Source organism: Pongo abelii, chromosome 7, assembly GCF_028885655.2.
Source record: "Pongo abelii isolate AG06213 chromosome 7, NHGRI_mPonAbe1-v2.0_pri, whole genome shotgun sequence".
NCBI classification, from domain to species: Eukaryota; Metazoa; Chordata; class Mammalia; order Primates; family Hominidae; genus Pongo; species Pongo abelii.
In genome coordinates, this window is record NC_071992.2 from 151,819,345 (window position 1) to 151,839,453 (window position 20,109).

Sequence of the window (20,109 nt, forward strand, 5' to 3'; positions counted from 1 at the left end):
TCTTGTTAATTTGAACAAATTACCAACTTGTATGTTTTTTTGCAGTGTCCATCCGTTATTTTACTGAATTTATCAGACCTATAAGAATTACTGGATAGAGGATTAAATTAATTATCTCTAAAACAGGGACAAGGCCCATCCACTTCTACCTCTTAATTCAGCTTATGACACTCCTGCCTAAAAGAAAGTGGTATCACTCTATGCTTAACCAACATTGAGACTTGCGCCTTTCCCGTAGATTCGGCCTTGGTTCACCGTTGCAGCTCTTAGCTTTCCTCTCGACTCAGAAAAAAACCTTAGCCCAAGGCCTCAGCTCCAAGAACCAAATCCCCTTTTCAACTCTAGCCCAGGCCCAGCCTACTCTCCATCACCATCAAAGGGGAGCTCAGGTGAATGTTGTCAAGAGGGGCCGACAGCAAATCTAAAGCACGGGTAGGGTGCCTGACACTGAAGGCACTCTTAATTTTCCCTTCTCTCCTTCTTTCTCCCACTGTCAGCGGGAGGAATATGTCACCCGCCGAGAAGATGGGCTGACTGGAGAGCAGCGGTGGCTGTTAGGCAAGGGCTCTTGGCATCCCTGGGAGAGTGACAAGAAATGTAACAAGCTCCAGATCACACCTCCTTGTCCAACTGTTCCCACCAGATTTGCTTCTCACTTTGAAAGATTCCCCAGGCAGGCGGCTCAGGACAAAGAGACACCTCTGCGTTTTACTGCAATCAGCTTCGGTCGTCCTGCATTCTCATCTAACACTTGACACTTCACACATTTTTCCTGGAGCCCTTTGACCTATTCCATTGTTTCCCAGATCCAGACCAGTGCAGATCTGTGATGTTTCCACCAGTCCAAGGTGAAATGAAGGAAATAAAAGTGGCTGAAGAGCCCTTTCCTGTTGCATTCTCCATTTAGTATATTCAATTTTAATTCTTGTCCTTCCGAGGACTTGTCAGAACCTTTAATTATATATTTATATTAATAGCTGTCTCCCTAGCAGTCTGTATTCTTCATGAAGAAAAGACCATGTTTGTTTTCCTTTCTGAATGGCCAGTGTGAAGTGTGATTTTCACAATATATCCCAGCTGGCATGGAATGCCAGGTCCCGATGATGGGGCATCACCATCGTGGTCAGCACGCTGTACCGGTGGGTTCCAGCTGACTGTCAGCCCTGCCCAAAGCCAGGCATTGTGCTTGCTATGTACTAAGTTGCAGCAAAGTAAAGTATTTATTTATATCAAATATCAGCATCTTGGGGATGAATGTAGAAAGTTTTTCATAAAGCTAAGTTTAGTCAATTTAAATAACTTTAAGACAATGTCCTTTCCACTTTCTGATGTGAAAATACTTTTCCTTTTAAAAATGATGGTAGTAAGTTATTCTTTTAATATCCTGTTTAGTAGAATAAAATTATTGGCAAACCATGTTGGTCCTAAAATCATTTTGATTCATTAGAAGTTCATCAAATCAAGGATTCAGGGACCTTCTGCCTGACAATGGCTTTCATTATCATTATTATTAAGCTACAATTCACATACCATATATTCAAAGAGTTACACAATCATCACCATTATTTAAATCTGGAACATTTACATCACCCCAGAAGACACCTGGTACTATTAGCAATCAGTCCTGATTTCTACCCCTAACCCCTTCCCCTGACAACCACTAATCTGTTTTCTGTCTCTTTAGATTTGTTTATTCTGGATATTTTATATAAATTGAATTATGTACTACGTGACCTTTGTGTCTGGATTCCTTCAATTAGCAATATAAGTTTAAGGATCATTCATGTTGTATCATGTACCAGTACTTTATTCCTTTTTACGGCTGGAAAATATTCCTTTTGTATGGATATATCACATTTGTTTATCAATTGGGTTGTTTCAACCTTTTGGCTATTATGAATAATATTCTTGTGAACATTTATGCACAAGTTTTTATTAGAAGACCTGTTCTAAATTCTTTTGAGTATATACCTAGAAATAGAATTGTTATATGGTAACTATGTATTTAACAATTTGAAGAACTACCAAACTGTTTTCCAAAGTGGGTGCCCCATTTTGCATTCCCACTAGCAATTAGGGAGTTCCAATTTCCCTACATTCTCACTAGTACTTGTTATTATCTGCCTATTTAGTCATCCTAGTGGGTGTGGTGTGCTATTGCTGTGGTTTTGATTTACATTTCCCTAGTGGCTGCTGATGTTAAGCATCTTTTCACATGCTTGTTGACCATCTGTATATTTTCTTTGAAAAAAAAAAGTCTACTTAAATCATTTGCCCATTTTTAAACTGGGCTATTTGTCTTTCAGTTGTTGAGTTGTAAGAGTACTTTATGTATTCTCGATATTAGTCCCTTACCAAATATGAGATTTGCAAATATCTTATTCCTACCTATGGGTTATTTTTTAACCTTCTTGACAGTGTCCTTTGCACGAAAGTTTTTATGAAATCTAATTTACTGATTTTTTTCTTTTTTCACTGTGCTTTTGGTACCATATCTAAAAACCATTGCCTAATCTAAGATCACAAAGATTTGCACCTATGTCTTCATCTAAAAGCTTTATAGTTTTAGTCTTACATTTTGATCTGTGATTCATATTCAGTCTATGATCCACTTTGAGTTAATTTTTATATACGATGTGAGGTAGGAATTAAAATTTATTATTTTGTATATAGATATTTAGCTATTCATGCATCATTCGTTTTTTGAAAAGACTATCATTTCCTCTATTGAATTATCTTGGCATTCTTGTCAAAAATTAATTGACCATAGATATGTAGGCTTATTGACATACTCTCAATTCTATTCCATTGATCTGTGTCTATCCTCATGCTAGGAAGGACCACACATATTAACTACTATAGATTCATGGTAAGTTTTAAAGTCAGAAAGTGTAAGTCCTTCAACTTTGTTTCTTTTCAAGATTGTTTTGGCTATTCTGGGAACATTGCATATCTTTGTGAATTTTAGGGTCAGCTCATCAATTTCTGAGATAATGATTTAGGCCATGATCTGTAGCAGTGCATGAGATAGCCTGACCAGAAGCCTGAGCTTGTCCCAATGCCAGTTCATCTCTGGGAAAACTACAGGCAGGCTGGGGAAGCCTTAGCGAATGGAACCCCACATGGATAACATGGGGCTCCTAATCTTGAATTCCACTTTTTACCGAGCTTCTGATCCTTACATTTCCAGGGTTTCTACCTTTCCTGTGTCTTTGACCAAGGGAAAAATACCAGTGATTGTTAAAGAACCTTGCTACCATGGATGCCCAGAGCACACCGTGGTTGCCTATCATGGTCCTCATTGTACTATTATCATTGGTTAGTCTTTTTCTCTTTTGGGAAACATGGCAGAGATAGAAACAAAGCCCTTTGTGGTGGTCATGACTGTTCTTCCCAAACTATGTTCTTCTCTGGGCTCTGGTAAATAGAAGTCACTCTGAATGTATGGTTGCATCCTCCCAAGGTCCCTGGATGCTTGTCTTCCTTCCAGGAGAATGCAAGACAGTTATGGAGAGGCTGGGGGTAGGGATGGGGGGGATCACAAATTCACAGAACATCAGCATTCAAAGATATCCTAAAAACTGGCCAGCTTGGTATTATAAATTGGGACAACTTAGACAGCTATTAACAATCTCTAATAAAGCATATGCATAAGCAATTCCTAGACATCCACTTGTTAGTATACTTCCTGGAAAAATGCTCCAATATAGACATAGAAGACACACACAGGTTTTGTGAGAACACACACATGAGAAGCTCCCTAACTGTCCTTCTATAAGGAAATATACCAGTGCCTTGTGGTCTTGTAGTGCAATGGAATACTACACAGAAGACAAAACAAATGCACTGATATGCAAGTCAAGGCGCAGGTATATTGAAGATGTACTGTTGAGAGAAAAACAGCAGGTTACAGAAAAACACAAAAGAGGCTGTGCTGCTCACTTAGTTAGCCCAGCCTGCCCTAACAAAATACCACAAACTGGGTGACTTACACGGTAGAGATTTACTTTTTTCACGATTCAGGAAGCTGGAAATATGAGTTCAGGTTGCCAGCATGGTCAGGTTCTGGTGAGGGATGCCTTCCAGGCTTGCAGACAGCTGCCTTCTCACTGTGGGCTTACTTGGTCTTTCCTCAGTGTGTGTACACAGGAAGAGTGAGAGAGATATATCAAAGTCTCTGGTGTCTCTTCTTATCAAGGCACTGATCCCATTCATGAGGGTTTCACCCTTGTGACCCAATCGCCTCACAAAGGCCCCACCTCCTAATGCCATCACATTGGGAATTTGGGCTTCAACATACGAATTTGGGGGGAAAACATGAAATCCATAATAATTGCCAATTCTGGCCCCCCACTAGGCAGAATGGAACCATGTGGGACTAAGGCACAGAGAAGGTCATTAGCTTGCCTATGGCCCCCAGCCAGCCTTCTCGGCCCAGCCCAGTGCCTTCTCTGCCATGCCATGTTGGTCTTCACAGCCACGTCCATTCCTGTCTGCCTCCATGATTATACTTATAAGAATCTGTGCTATTATCATTACTTTCTTCCTTAGTGCCACCCTCTACTCTCCCCACCCCAATTCTACTTGCCTTGGATTCCACCAGGACTTCTTTTACTCTTCACCTCCTCTCCTATCCTCAGCAAGGAGACTTTCTTTGTCCTTGGGTTGCCTTTGAGTCCTTGTGTCTTCTCCCAAGAGCCATTTGCCCACATGTATTTATTTAGTCCACCAATGTGTGTTGAACACCTACTACATGCCAGATCCTCTGCCAGCTCTGGGCATTCATAAATAAAATGTGGTCTCAGCTCTAACAGTGTTTGAGGTTTAGTGGCAAATAGATGTAAAACCCTTCCTATATGCCAGACATTGCTATAAGTGCTTTCCAGAAACAAATTCAATTAATACATTATCAGTCCCATTTTATAGATAAAGCAACCAAGGCAAAGAAGTTTAGGTAAAATTCTTGAGGTCACACAGCTACAAGTGATACAGCCAGGATTTGAACACATGGAAGGTAGTGCCAGGGTCTAGCCATGAAGAAAATAGGCATGTAAGCAAACAAAGACAGGTCAGTGTGATGAAGACTGTGAGACCCACAGCTCAGCAGGCTATGGGAACCCAGAGACAGAGAATGTTCAGGGAAGGCTGCCTAGAGGAAGGGACCTTTGAGCTGAGTCATGAGGATGGTTAGAACTTAGCCAGGTGAATTTGACACGTGTTTTCCAGACAAAAGAAAAACCACATGAAAATGTCACGGGATCCCTGGGGTGTTGCCCTTCCAGCTAGAAGCTTCTGTAGCCGGTGGTGCCTTTGCCCAAGTTTTGCTCAGGCCTGTTGGACTCGAGCCTGGCAGGCCCTGCTCAGCTTGTGCTACCACCCCAGATCCCACACATGCCAAGGACACAGAGCGGCAAGGGCTGCATGAGTAAGCGAGTGCAGGGTCCAGCTACTGTCCAAAGCCAGGTACACTGGCTGCTGTGGTGTGGTGGGCAGCTCCAGGCACCAGCACACATGCTGGCTCCATGCAATGCTGCGGCTGGACCAGGTATACCAAAAATGGCTTATACTTCAGGCTCCAGAGAATGCAGTGGCACCCAAAAGCTTGAAGACATCAGGAACTGCAGAGCCCCAAAGTGGGTGTCACAGCTCTGGCTTGGGGAGACCCTAGGTCTGGGTTCCCAAAAGGGCCACTGCTCTTCTCTCCTTCTTGTTGCCTGTAACGTGATGAGCAAGGAGGCATGTTTCAGCCCTATTTGTGTTATAGCTCTTTGAGTCCTGCCATTTGGCAGGTCCTAAGTTCTTGTCCCACATCCAGGAAGAATGAGGTACATGGACAATTGGAGGGTGAGCAAGGGGCAGAGATGCTTTAATGAGTGATAGAACAGCTCTCAGGAGACCTGAAGTGGGTAGCTCTTTTCCACAGGCAGGTCATCCAGTGGAGTCTGCAGCCCTCAACAGAGAGGAGACCTAGAGTGGGTAGCTTCTATCACAGGCAGGTCATCCTGACTTCTCTGCAGCCCTCAGCAGAGAGGAGACCTGGAGTGGGTAGCTTCTATCCACAGGCAGGTCATCTTGACTTCTCTGCTGCCCTCAGCAGACAGGAGACCTGGAGTGGGTAGCTCCTATCTGCTGGCAGGTCGTCCTGATGAGTGTACAGCTCTCAGCAAGGAGGAGACCCACCATGGGTAGCTCCTCTCTACAGGTTGTCCTGTCATCTGTCCAAGGCTGGCTGAGTCCAGGGCTTTTATGGGCTTCAGAAGGGAGGAAGTGCATGTTGATTGGTCCATGAGCAGCCATGGGCAGGCCAGAAAATAGCACCATAAGTTCTCACTCCAGTCTGCGGAACTGACAACCCAGCCCCCAGGCTTCAGGCCATCCCTGGCTTGAAAGTGGGGCTTCACTGGGGACCCACTCCTTTCTACCCAGAAGCCTGTCTGCCTCCTGCCACCATCAACCTGCTGCCCATGGAGCCCAGGCTGTTCGTACAGAGAGGCACCTGCAGGCCTGCACCGAACTGCCCTCAGCCCCACTCAGCCTCCCTCCCATGCTCATCAGTGCCAAAGTCCAGAGGGGGCTGAGACAGCAGGTGGCTGGCATGTCAGTGCTGCCCTGAGCACACGCACACCCAACTGGATCATGACAGTGCCTGGGCTTGGCCTCAACTTTGCTCCAAAATTAAAACAGGCGCCAGAGCAGAGAGAAGCCAGGTAGTGAGAGCAGGCGCTTACAAGCTTGCTGGGGGAGGTGGGGTTCCTGGGCCCCTGAGAGCACAGGGATGCCTGGGTCTGCAGCTGCAGCTGGGAGCATGCAGCCGCACCTGGTAGGGTGGGGCTCTTGACCCTTCAACTTGGAAGAGGATGTGGCTCTCACCTGTTCCAGGCTTCCACCAGCTCCATGGAGTGTGCAGCCCTGGCCATGCAGGAACTGGAGTTCCTGCTGCAACTGGAGTCTTCATGGAGGCCACTCCAGACAGGCTGCCACTGCCATCACGAAGAACCAGAGTGCCAAGGAGTAAGCATGTCAGCATCCTGTGAGATGTTTGGTAAGGCAAGACCAGAAGGATTGAGAGAAGAAACTCGTGGAGGGCAGACAGAAACCCAACATGCCATTGGTCCATTTCATATCCTTGCCCTTTCTTTTTAAGGCAACATAATGTAGCTTAATGGCTAAGTGCCCAGGTTTTGAATCCAGAGATTGCTTGGGTTCAGGTCTCAGTCCTAAAGCTTCTGAGCTGTATGAATTTGGAGCTCATCATGTCTCATTTCCTCGTCTGTAAAATGAGAATAATGTTGTGCCTGCCTCACAGGATTGAGGTAAGAACTGAATAAGTTTATACATATAAGTTAATGCACTGTCTTACAGCAGTGTTTTGGACCTGGTACGTGTTCTTTATCATCATCCTCATCATCATTATTTGTTCATTTATTTGTGGAGCACACTTATTGTGTTACAGGATCATGCAATTGGAGGATGGAGCTATGGGGGTAAGTCTTTAAGCTCATGCTTTCAGCTATTCTTGCCAGAAAGCGAACTCAAGGCTAGTGAGGGGGGATATGCTTCCAGCTTGTCACTTGGAGTAATGCGAAATGTCCCTACATGTCCCATCCTGATGACAGCAGGCAAGGCCACTGCTGAAAGACAAGGACTTCTATTAACAAGAAGCACAAAGGAGCTCAGCATATTAACATTTGACTTTGCAGAAGGAAAGACAAGGGCATCAAGTGGGTCTCAGAGGCAGATACGACCTCAGAGGACCCTAGTGGGATCACAGCCAGTAGAGAGATGCTCTCCAGGGGCCTCTGGCAGCAGGCGACCCTGAAGCCCACAGAAAATACCCCAATGGTAATGATCACAACATTAATATTATTACTGTTTTTGACACTTCGGTCCTAACTTACATACCTAGGATGTTTTACATTCTATTAGCACTTACATCTATTAGTGTATTTGAACATCACCATACCCATGCAAGTGAGCAGAAGCTGGTCTTATTTTTCCTGTTTTATTGATTTGTAAACAGAGGGCCAGTTAAGTGAGGTGCTTAGTGGCAAACCTGGAATCCTAATCAAGACTCTCCACCTCTCAGGTCAAAGACTGCTTTACTATAAATATATCCCTCCTCCTCACTGATTGTTCCTGAAGAACCAGGCTAGTTTGGGGCCAACTTAAAGAGGAGAATTCACCATCCATGCCATTGACATGAGCTGGCAGTGGCATGGCTGCTGGAGCCTGAGCACTCTATCCTTGAGATGCTGTAGGGAACAAGAAGTCCTACACACCACCCACAGGAGGCTGCACTAGGTCAAGGGTTCCCAGACTTTGGAATCTGATGGATCAGTACAGTTTCAAAGAATATTCGTAAGGTCCCCAATTTTGTGTTTTGTAAAGTGAGAACACGCACAAAAAAAACAAATACTAAGAAAAACTCGACCATATAATATCCCAAAGAAAGAATATGTCAGCATTTCCTCCAAACTCCCCATAAAGGAGAAATAATTCAATATGAGAAAAAGGATATTCCCTGCAAGATAGCAAGTGAGGACCTTACACTGATGCACATCCCATTCAGGGCTGCTGTGTATGTTTGTACAGGTTGTGCACTGCACAACTCCAGTGTTGGGGGTGCCATTCACTAGAATTGTCCCTATTTTGCCCCTTTTTTCCTCATTTTCCCATAGACCAGCAGAAACTCTTTTTTTTTTTTTTCTTTTTTGAGAGATGGAGTCTCGCTCTGTTGCCCAGGCGGGAGTGCAGTGGTGTGATCTTGGCTCACTGCAACCTCCGACTCCTGGGTTCAGGCAATTCTCCTGCCTCAGCCTCCTGAGTAGTTGGGACTACAGGTGCATGTTGCCATGCCTGGCTGATTTCTTTTGTATCTTAGTAGAGACGGGGTTTCACCGTGTTGCCCAGGCTGGTCTTGAACTCCTGAGCTCAGGCAATCCACCCAACTTGGCCTCCCAAAGTGCTAGAATTACAGGTGTGAGCCACCAAGCCCAGCTTGGAAATTCTTTTTAAGAGGTAAACTGGCAGGTTGGAATACCTTCTACCATGTCAGTTCTATAATCTGCTGTGCTCCAAGGGAATATAGAAATCATCTGGTCCAGAAACTTCAATTTGTGCTTCAAGAATCACAAGGGAATCCACTAGGTCTTTTCAAGGGCCACTTACTCTAAGCAGAGCACTAGTCCTTTTTGTCTGATAGCCTTGCATGCAAGCATTTGTTGAAGAAAGTATTTTGCAATAACACATTATTATTAACTAAAGTCCACATTTCACTCGATTTCCTTAGTTTTTACTTAATGACCTTTTTATCTTCCAGCATCCCCTCCACATCCTACCCCAGCCACATTTTAGTTGTCATGTCTCTTTATGCTCCTCTTGGCAGGACAGCTTCTTAGACTTTCCCTGTTTGTAATGACCATGACAGTTTTGAAGAGTACTGGTCAGGCATTTTGTTCTTCACCTGGGATTTGTCTGACATTTTCCTCATGATTAGGCTGTTATTATGGGTTTTGAGGAAGAAGACTACAGAGGTAAACTGCCGTTTTCATCATATGTCAGGGGTATATACTATCAACATGACATCACTGTTAATGTTGACCTTGATCACCTTGCTAAGGTAGTATTTGCCAGCTTTTTCCACTCTGGTCACTCTTTTTCCACACTTTCTTATTATACTGTTTGAAAGAAAGTCACTATGTATAGTCTACACTTCAGAAGTGGGGTGTTATGCTCCACTTCCTTGAGGGTAGAATATCAATATAAATTACTTAGAATTCTCCTGCACTGAAGGTTTTTCTATTCTCCCCCCATTTATTTATTTATTCAATCATTTATTTTTATCAGTATGGACTCATGAATATTTACTTTATACTTTGGGTTATAATCCAGTAGTTTCTTCCTCCCTCCCTCTCTCCTTTCCTCCCTTCCTTCCTCTCCTCCTTCCTTTGTTTAAATTCTTCCAGCTTTGGTCACTGGGAGCTCTTTCAGTGGGTTCCTGTGTCCCTTTGATAGATCCTCATCATTATGAACTCTTTTTTAACACTTTCTTGCTTTTTGTCATTACAAAGTTTATTTCGTATATTCACTGCTCAGTTGTGAATCAGCTGTTTCTCCAAGGAGCTCTGATTCCTTTTATTGGAGAATGGTGTTAGCAACCAAGATCTGGGCACTAGGTATGCTGTTGCTACCAGAGTGTTATTGCTTTTAGATCCTCTCAACTGACAAAAGAAGGAATATATGTGTATATACATGTATATACATATATATGTATATATAATATATATGTATATGTGTATGTATACTGACAAATCTATTTACACATATCCATAAATATTTCTAATATAACCACCCGTATCTATATTAAACTAAACTTGAGTTCATATGGATGCCTCCAACTCTAATTCATCACTGCATCATTCTAGCCTTCCACTCTATTAATCTGTAACCTCCCACATCAACAGTGAAAAACTTGACTCCCTCTGCTCACCAGTCGTTTACTTAATTGTTACATTCCAGTATTCATGATGGTGGTATCAGATTTGTTGACCTGTAACCTCATAGAAGCAACTTTATCAACTAGAATACGATGTTTATGTGTAGTTTGTTTGCCTTTGGTCTTGACAGATTCCACTCATTTTTAAAGCATATTAGGTCACTAACTTTTTTCCCTGTCTCTTTCAGTGAGGTTGTCTCATATATTTGTGATACAGTTAGACTGTTTTGTCACATTCTTCATTCCATCCTGCCATCTACTGACCTCCTGTTACTTGCATATATTAACGTTCACTTTTTGTGTGTTAAGTTCTATGCGTTTTGACGAATGCATAGTGTCATGTATTCATCATTAACATATCATACAGAATAGTTACACCACCCTAAAAAAAACTCTCTGCTTTACCTATGCAACTTTCCCTTTTCCCTACCTTCCAAAACCTCAGGCAATCACTGATTCTTTAGCCTTCTCTGTCGATTTTCCTTTCCCAGAATGTCATGTAATTGGAATCATAGAGTATATAGCCTTTCGGGCTGGCTTCATTCACAATATACATTTAAGCTTCCTCCATGTCTTTCATGCCTTGATGGTCTATTTCTTTTTACTACTAAATAATATTCCATTGTATGGCTGTATCACAGTTTGCTTATTCATCAACAAATGTCGTTCTATTGAAGAACAAGTTGCCTGTTTCTAGCTTTTGTCAATCATGAATAAAGCTGCTACAAACTTTCATGTGCAGGTTTTTTAATGTGGACATATGTTTCCAGATCAATTGGGTTATTTACCTAGGAGCACAATTGCTAGATCAAATGGTAAGACTGATCTTCACTTTGTAAGAAACTGTCACAGTGGCTGTATCATTTTATATTCTCACTGGCAATGAATGAGCCTTCTTGTTGCTCCACACCTTTGCCAGCAATTGGTATTGCCAGTGTTTTTGGATTTTAAATACATGCGTAGAGCTCTCCATTGTTTGAATGTGTAATTCTCCAATGGCCAAAGATGTTAAGCATCTTTTCACATGCTTCATTGCCATTTGTGTATCTTTTTTGATGAGGTGTATGTTTAGATCTTTTGCTTACTTTTTATTGTGGCAAAATATATGTAACATAAAATTACAATTTTAATCATTTTAAGTGTACAGTTCACTAGCATTAAGTACATTCATAAAATTGTGCAACCATCACCAGCATCCATCTCTAGTACTTTTTTAATCTTCTAAAACGAAAACTCTATACTCATTTCACAATAACTCCCCATGCTCTCCTCACCATAGCATCTAATAATCATGATTCTTCTTTCTCTGTGAATTTGACTACTCTATGAATTTCATATAAGTGGAGTAATAAAATAATCTGTCACTCTGTGTCTGGCTTATTTCACTTAGCATATTGTCTTCAAAGTTCATGTTGTAGCACATGTCAGAATTTTCTTCCTTTTAAAGGCTTAATATCATTTAGTTATATGCATAGAGCACATTTTGCTTATTCACTCATTGTTCATGAACACTTGGGTTGCTTCTATATATTGGCTGTTGCAAATAATGCTACTATGAACCCGGGCATACAAATACCTCTTTGAGTGCCTGCTTTTAAATATTTTGAGTACATACCTAGAAGTGGAATTATTGGATGATATGGTAATTCTATATTTAATATTTTTGAGGAAGCATTATCCTGATTTCCATAGTGGCTGTACCATTTTATATTCTCACCAATAGTATACAAGGTTTTTAATTTCTTCACATCCTTGCCAACACTTGTTATTTTCTGGTTTTATGGTTAGTAACCATCCTAATGGATGTGAGATAGTGTCTCATTGTGGTTTTGATTTGAGTTTTTCTAATGATTAGTGATGCTGAGCATCTTTTCTTGTGCTTGTTAGCCAATTGTATACTTTCTTTGAAGAAATGTCTGTTTAAGTTCCTTACCCATGTTTTAACTGGGTTGGTTGGTTGTTGTTGAATTGATTGCATATTTTTTAAAAGTGAGTTGTTTTATAATGGTGGCTTATAGAGTTCTTTGTATGTTTTGGACATAAGTCATTTATTAGATAGTGTTTTGTAAGTATTTTCTTCCATTCTATGACTTAGCTTTGGAATCTCTTAACAGTAACTAACACAGAGCAGAATTATTTAATTTTAATAAAGTCCAGCTTATCAATTTATGTTCATGTATTATTCTTTTTGTATTGTATCTAAGAACTCATCATCAAACCCAAAGAAATGTAGATTTTCTCCAATGTTTTCTTCTAGAAATTTTACAGTTTTGCATTTATACTTCATCTTATTCTCCATTTTGAGTTTATTTTAGCAAAAGGTGTAACGTATGTCTAGGCTTATTTATTTTTTATTTACTTGATATGAATGCTCAATTTTTCCAGCACCATTGTTTGAAAAGACTATCTTCTCTTCATTGAATTGCCTCTACACCTTTGTTGAAGATCAGTTGACTATATTTGTGTAGCGCATTTCTGGACTCTATTCCTCTCTGTTGACTGATGTATCTATTCTTTCACCATTACCATGTTGTTTGATTACTGTCATGCTATAGTATGTCTTGAAATTGGATTTTATTAGTCCTCCAACATTTTTTTCTTCTTTGTTATTTTGTTGACTATACGTGGTCATTGGCTTTCCATATATACTTTAGAATCATTTTGTTGGCGTCTACAAAATACCTTGTTGGGATTTTGATTAGATTTGAATTTATAGAAGAAGTTGAGAAGAACTGACAACAATACTGAATATTCCAATCTGGGAACACAAAATATCTCTCCATTTATGTAGACTTTTTTTTTTTTTTTTTTTTGAGATGGAGTCTCGCTCTGTCGCCCAGGCTGGAGTGCAGTGGCACTATCTCGGCTCACTGCAAGCTCCGCCTCCTGAGTTCACGCCATTCTCCTGCCTCAGCCTCCTGAGTAGCTGGGACTACAGGCGCCCGCCACCATGCCCGGCTAATTTTTTGTATTTTTAGTAGAGATGGGGTTTCATCGTGTTAGCCAGGATGGTCTCGATCTCCTGACCTCGTGATCCGCCCGCCTCAGCCTCCCAAAGTGCTGGGATTACAGGCGCAAGCCACTGCGCCCAGCCTCATGTAGACTTTTTAATTTCTTTCATAAATGTTTTGTCATTTTCCACACAGAGGTCTGGTACATATTTTGTTAGATTTATACCTAAATATTTTAGTTTTGGGATGCTACTACAAATCATATTAATTTTTAAATTTCAAAGTTCAGTTGTTCACTATTGGTATATAAAAAAGCAGTGGACTTCTTGTGTTAATCTGTTTTCCAACAACTTTGCTATAATCACTTACTGTTTCTTGGAAACTTTGGCCATCCTTTAGGATTTTTTTACATACACAAACATGTTGTCTATGAATGAAAACAGTTTTATTTCTTCCCAATCTGCATATATTTTTTATTTCTTTTTTCTTTGTTTTTCATTTCTTCGTTTTTTTTTTCTTTGTCTTATTGCACTAGCTAGGATTTTTTGGTGTGATGTTGAGTAGAAGTGGTGAGAGAGGACATCTTTGCCTGGTTCCTGAGCTTAGGAGAAAAACATCATTTCACTTCATTAAGTATGACGTTAGTTGTAGGTGTTTTTTGTGTTTCTTACTAAGTTGAAAAAATTTCCCTTTATTTCCAGTTTGCTGAGAGTATTATCATGAATGTGTACTGTCAAAAGCTTTTTCTGCGTCAATTGATATGATCGTATTTTTCTTCTTTTACCTATTGATATAGTAATTATTTTGACTATTTTCAAATGTAGAGCCAGCTTTGCATATCTGGAATAAATATCACTTGGTCATGGTGTATAATTCTGTTTATCCATTGTTGCATTTTATTTGCTAATATTTTGTTGAGAATTTTGGCATCTATGTTCATGAGAAATGTTAGTCTGTACTTCCCTTTTGTTGTACTTTCTTATTCTAGTTTTGGTATTAGGGCAATACCAACCTTATAGAATGAATTAGAAAGTTTCTTTCTGCTTCTATTTTCTAGAAAATATCGTGGATAATTGGTATCATTTTTTCCTTAAACATTTATAGAAGTCACTGGTGAAATCATCCAACCCTGGTGCTTTCTTTTTTGAAAGTGTATTAATTATTGACCCAAATTATCTAATAGATAAATATAGGCCTAGTCAGACTATCTATTTCTCTTTTGGTAGCTTATGTCTTTTTAAGAAATTGGTCTATTTCATCTAAATCATCAAAAAAAGATTCATAATATTTGTTATCCTTTAACATCAGATTAATAGTGATGACTTTTCTTTCTTTCTGATATTGGTGATTTGTGTCTTCTCTCTTTTTTAAAAAACTTGGTTAACCTGGAGAGAGGTTTATCAATTTTATTGATATTTTCAAATAACCAGCATTTTTTCTATTGTTTTCCTGCTTTCAATTTTATTGATTTTTGTTCTAATTTTTATTATTTATTTCCTTCTGCTTTAAGCTTAAATTGCTCTTCTTTCTCTAGTTTCTTATGGTGGAGACTTAGATTTTTTTAATCTTAAATCTCTCTTATTTTCTCATATATGCATATAATGCTATAAATTTCTCTTGCAGCACTGCTTTTACTGCACCAATTTCTGATAAGTTGTATTTTCATTTTTAATTAGTTCAACATATTCCTTTAAAATTTTTCTTCATATTAGGAGAGCTCTCAAGGTGAGGGCATTCTAGGTTATGGGCACAGCCTGGTAAGGAGAAGTGAGAGAATGTGCCATGTTTATAAAACACAAATTTATTTCGTATGACAACAATAAAATATGGGAGTGGTGCCCAACAAGGAGAAAGACTTAAGAAGTGAGAGGACAGATCATGAACACCCTCATGTGTCATGATATAAAGTTCAGATTTTATCTCAGAAGTAATGGAGAACCAAACATTCTACTTATTAGTTTTCAATGTAGATACTACACTTCTATCAGAACTCTATGTTGTTATGTATAAGTTTTATCACCCAGCATCTAATCAGTGTAGCTTACGAAGGACAATAGTCACAGTACCCTCGTGTCAGGGAAATGTGGAATGCTAGTCCCTCATATACTACAGAAGCCTAAGCAAAGGAAACAGGATATGTTCCTCCTCCCCTAGACTATACCAGGTCGTCCAGCTATACACACTCAGTCTACTCCAGAATTTCCCCTTACATAATGTGCGTCAGCATTTTTTACATCTGTCTTCCCTCACTGAGAGTTTGGATTAGAGTGCAGTGGGTCCTGACTTTTCTTCTTTAGCATTTCCAATGACAGAGCAAAATTCCAATTGCCTGTATTAAATCCCTTCCTGCTCAGAATACCTGGAGGGATTTATCTTTTCCTGAAACACATCTGGTTTCAGCATTTGATATAGCATTTGGCTCCAAGAAACAGGACATCTGATGTGGGTTAGATTTGAAGGTGGTAATGGCCCCATCTCCAGTGGAAAATCAAATGTTGGGAGTGCTTGGCTAATATTGGCCATTTGACAAAGCACTGCAAAAACAAATTGTGCTCAGGAGACCATTAGCTGGTTTGTAAGCAAAAATAAAAGGGATAGAATCCAGAAATATGGGACCTTGAAGGATCAGAAAACCTGATTGATTCTAAACAGGAATCAAACGGCAGAAAATATGATTGAGAAAATCTTTGATCTACATAGGCAAACAAGCAAACAAACCAAACTTTGCAAGAAAGATCAGACTAAGAATGTGGCCTGTTCACATAACTCTGATAGTCTCAGTGAACTATGAAATTGAGAGAGAAAGGCATGGGGAGGAGGAAGCGAAGAAATAAGGTAGGCTTGAAAAATACATCCAGGAAAGATCTTTGGATGTCGTGATTGGCACTTGGAACTGATTGGAAGCAAAAAGTTTAGAAGTTGACGAAGATTTTGGGAGGATTATATTATCAAAGAAAACACAAGTCTAGACAAAAAAAGTCCTTAACAATGTAATAATTTAACAACCATTAAAGCAAATCATTGAACCTCCAAACTTCCATAAGCAAAGAGCAAGCTCCAAAAATTATACAGCCCCCAAGAAGAGCTTCTTCTCAACAGCTACTTCAAATGTGCTCCTGGAAGATAGGAAGCAAGGAAAAAGCTCCCAGAGAGTTAAGTCAGGGACATTGAGGAAAATGAACATGGTAGTTCTACTGAAGGAGCAGAGTAAAAGTCTAGGGAATTCACCCTCTGCTAGGGCAAGAAAGCTTCACAATGTCTGCACTGCACTGCAGGATTTCCACCTTGCTATGGTCCAGCAACTGTTGTATGCCTTCTTTTCTCTCCTTTTATGAATGGGAGACTTTACTGTGTAATTTCTCTCTGTGGCTCCATTGTACATGAGGAGAAAGAAATAATTAGTAATTTTAGTTTATAAGTCCCCAGATCTTTAAGATCTTCTGTGTGGTCTTCCATGCCACCTGTCTCTTTCCTACCTGCAGCCTGGAAGTTAACACCCAGGATGACCTTGAGAATCTTGCAATGCATGTGGCAGTACCCATTAACCTGGGTCCCTGAATGACCATGTGGAACAAAGCCTTCTGCTGATCCACATTATATGGTGATATGAGAGAGAAATAAATATTTATTGTTTTAGGATATAAAAATTGTGAAGTTGTTTCTTACAGCAACTGGGGTTAATTACCCTGACTAATAAACACATTGAGCAACTATCTAAAGCCATGCAACAACTCAGAAAAAAATAAGCCCTGAGCCCCGGTCTCTTGATCCTAGTCCACTAGGTTTTCTACTCTTGGACTATGTCTTGTGCTGTATCTAAAATGACAGGGAACTCACTCCCTCGAGGCCCATCTTTATTCACTAGAATAATGGCATGGTCCTGTTGTTTTTCAGCTGACCAATCTTGTCTAGGTTAGCGAGCATGATGGAGGCATCGTCTGCTGACCCAATTTCTTTCCCTCTCCTGTGTTGAAAGATTTTATGAAGGACTGTAACTACACAATCACCCTCCTCCTTTATGAGCTTAGACAACATTTCCCCCTTTTTTATTACATTTACTGTCCTTGCTTGCCAAGGCACTTTTATGACTGTGGGAGCGATTGCCTCACTCTTGAGAAACTCAGGAATATCCCTCAGTGCTTCATATACCTTGTCACAATATTTTTAACAGCAATTCTTCTTGTGTTTCTCTGTGAGAACCTCTCACCAGCATCTCCCCTGATGACACTGTGAGGGGCTGGAGGGCTCTGGCAGCCAGCATTGCCATTCTTGCAGCAGCAGCAGCAACACCTATTTCCCAGGGCTGCGTCCATACCCAGCCTCTCTGCTGTCTTAAACTTGCCACCCATGGTCTCCTGAATGTAAAGGCTTGAGGTTGGAGTTTGGGGCTTTCTTTGCATGGGAAGGGAAAAGACATGCATCATCCTGAAATAGAATATGAGGTTCAGAGGAGCAAGAGCAAATGCACATCCTTATATATAGCAGCCATTGTATTAACAGAAAGCATTTGTTTACAAAGTACTTTCATATGTAATCAATTTCTACCTGGTACAACAGTCTGGGGATGGGGACATTACAATTTGGTGCATGATCTTCAAGATTCAGACCTTATTGGTCACCCAGGGAAGACTCTGCCACCTCCACCATCATCCCCACTTTATTTAGATGCCTTTGTCTTGCCTGTGTTCTCCCATAATACCCAATGCTTATCTCTCTTACAATATGTATCTGTTTTGAGAACAAAGAAGCCATTCATCTCTAAATCTCAAACACCTTAACCAGTGTCCGACACATAGAGAGCAATCAATATTCATTAATCCAACATTGATCGAGCACCTACTATATGCCGGGTTCTGAACTAGGCATGGATGATACAGGGTGAATAACACACACAAAGCACCTGATCTCAGGGAGGTTTAATTCATGGGGGAAGATATACAAGAAAGATGTTTAAAAAAGTAAACAAGAAGGAGCATGTCTAGGAGTGACAACTGTCATGGAAACAATATGGCGGTAATGGTCAATGGTGAATGGGCAAGGAGGGGAAACTTGGTGGCTAAGGAGCCTCTTTAAGGGAAGATGTGCGAACTGAAAACTGAATGAAGGGAAAGAGGGAGCAGGAAAGATGTGGGTAAAGAAAAGTCCAGACAGAGGGAACAGCCAAAGTCCTTGCTGCATTTGAGGAATAGCACAGACAATTTTGCCAGGTTGGAATGAGCCTCAGTAGATGAAGCTAGACAAGCAGCTGGGGACCAGGCCATGCCAGGAGCCATAAGCCATCATTCGGAGAACAAAAGGAAGCCATTGCAGGGTTCAAGCAGGGGAGCATCATGATTTGGCTCGTGTTTTTAGAATGATCCCTCCAGACTGCTAGGTGGGGAGTGGTGGGCAGTGTTAAGAGTGGCCACATGAACACCAGAGAGGAGTCTGCAGCTCCCAGCAGGTGCTGAGGGTTTGGATGAAAGCATGGGGTGGGACTGAGATGTGTTTTCAAGGCAGAGCTTCCCAAAGCACAGTATCCTGCTGAGATGGAGATAATCCAACCCCAAGCATTTGATGACATTTGTAAAGCATCTACCACACGGCAAATGCTTTATATTTGTTATTTCATCCTTGCATTTATGTAACATTTATGGATCATCCTAGAGGTCAGGCACTAGGAGGTAGAAATTATTGTCTCCATTTCAACACTTCAGAAATTCCGTGTCAGGAAGAGATGTAACCAAAGCCCCTGAACTGGAAACAGGATACAGGTCTAGCTCCAATGTGCATGCCATTTCAATTACACAAAACTATATTCCCTCCTACGGTTCTCAGTGAGGTAGAAACTCCCGGGGCCTTATCTCCTTCCTAAAATCACTATAACTATGAAGAATAATCCTACCTGACATTCCCTGAAACTTACTATGTACTGGGCTGTGAGCCCAGAGAATGATGTACATCATCTCAATTAACTCTTGACAAGCCTGTGCCGAGAGGATGGAACTGAGGATCAGAGAGCTAATTAATTTGTCCAAGGTCACTCAGAAGTGACCTTGCAGAATACTAACAATGCAGAATATTTGCTAGTACTACAGAAAATTACTTAGCAGTAGAAGCAGATTTTAAAACCCAGCTCTGTTGGGCTCTTTGCCGTCATGATTTTCTGTCTCCAGTGATACACAAATAGCATTTGTATTGCTCCCTGCTCTGTGGTGCTTTCTCAGAAATCGCAGCAACTCCTGTAGGAGTTATTAAGGTTGGTGCAAAAGTCATTACAATTTTTGCTGTGACTTTTAATAGACCGTGGGCCAGCTCAGGCTCAGGTAACCAAAGGACCTAGAGACAGGGGGAGGCAGGGCTGATGCGGATGCCCGCCTGGGCTCCCGCTTGTCCCACTGTGTTGTTTTTCAGAAGTAAAGCAGAAACACAGCCCAGGGTTTACCCATGTGGGTCAACTTTCAATAAGCACATCAAAGCACCTGAAAATATATCCCAGACAGATCTTTTCAGGCTTACATAGGAGAACCACCCCTGAAAATATTGAAAACATTGCCAATGAAAGTGTTGAGCCACTTTTGCAAGTGACCCAAGACTAAAACTTTTTTTCTTCTTTGCCTAGAACGGCATCCCCTTCATCTGTCTTACATTGTAATCAGATACAACCTTGATAGAATGAAAGCA